This window comes from Aptenodytes forsteri, unplaced genomic scaffold (assembly GCF_000699145.1).
Source record: "Aptenodytes forsteri isolate BGI_AS27 unplaced genomic scaffold, ASM69914v1 Scaffold192, whole genome shotgun sequence".
Lineage (NCBI taxonomy): Eukaryota > Metazoa > Chordata > Aves > Sphenisciformes > Spheniscidae > Aptenodytes > Aptenodytes forsteri.
This window is the reverse complement of record NW_008794891.1, coordinates 1,229,931-1,230,963: the sequence shown is the minus strand read 5'-3', so window position 1 is coordinate 1,230,963 and position 1,033 is coordinate 1,229,931.

Here is a 1,033-nt window from a genome sequence, read left to right as displayed (position 1 = left end):
ACCCCCAAACCCTGCTGCGGGGCTGCGCCAGGCTCCCACCCGGCGCTGCAGGGCCGTGCAGGACCTGCAAACATTGCTGCAGGGCCGTGCACGGCTCGCCAACGATGCTGCAGGGCCGTGCAGGATTTGCACCTGGCGCCGCAGGGCTGCCTATCGCTTGCACCTGGCGCTGCAGGGCCGTGCAAGGCTTGCCTGCAGGACCATGCAGGACTTGCACCCGGCACTGCAGGGCCATGCAGAACCTGCAGACAGTGCCGCAGGGCCTTGCAAAGCTCGGTCCCAGAGCTGCAGGGCCATGCAGTACTTGCACCTGGCGCTGCAGGGCCATGCAGGACTTGCAAATGGTGCTGCAAGATCGTGCAGCACTAGCACCCAGCACTGCAGGGCCGTGTAGCACTGGCACCCAGTGCTGCAGGCCGTGCAGGACCAGCACCCAGCGCTGCAGGGCCACACAAGACTCGCACCCGGTGCTGCAGCGCCATGCAGGACCCACAGACAGTGCTGCAGGGCCGTGCAAGACTCGCCAACAGTGCTGCAGGGCCATGTAGCACTTGCACCCAGTGCTGCAGAGCCGTGCAGGACCTGCAGGCAGCGCAAGACTCGCACGCAATGCCGCAGGGCCGTGCAGGACCCGCTAACAGTGCTGCAGGGCCACGCCGCACTTGCACCTGGTGCTGTGGGCCATGCAGGACCTGCAGTGCTGCAGGGCGGTGCAGGACCCACAGCTGGTGCTGCAGAGCCATGCAGGACCTGCGAGCGGTGCTGCAGGGCCATGCAAGACTCACATGCGATGCTGCAGGGCCACGCAGGACCTGCAAACAGCGCTGCAGGGCCACGTAGCACTTGCACCCGGTGCTGCGGGCCATGCAGGACCTGCAGACAGCGCCGCAGGGCCATGCAGGGCTCACACCCGGCGCTGCCGCAGCAGGCGGGAGCTGCGCGAAGTGCAGCAGTCCTGTGCCAGACTTGCCCCGGCGCTGCAGGGCAGCGCGGGATCCGGCCCCGGGACTAAGCCAGAGCCCACAGCCACGGC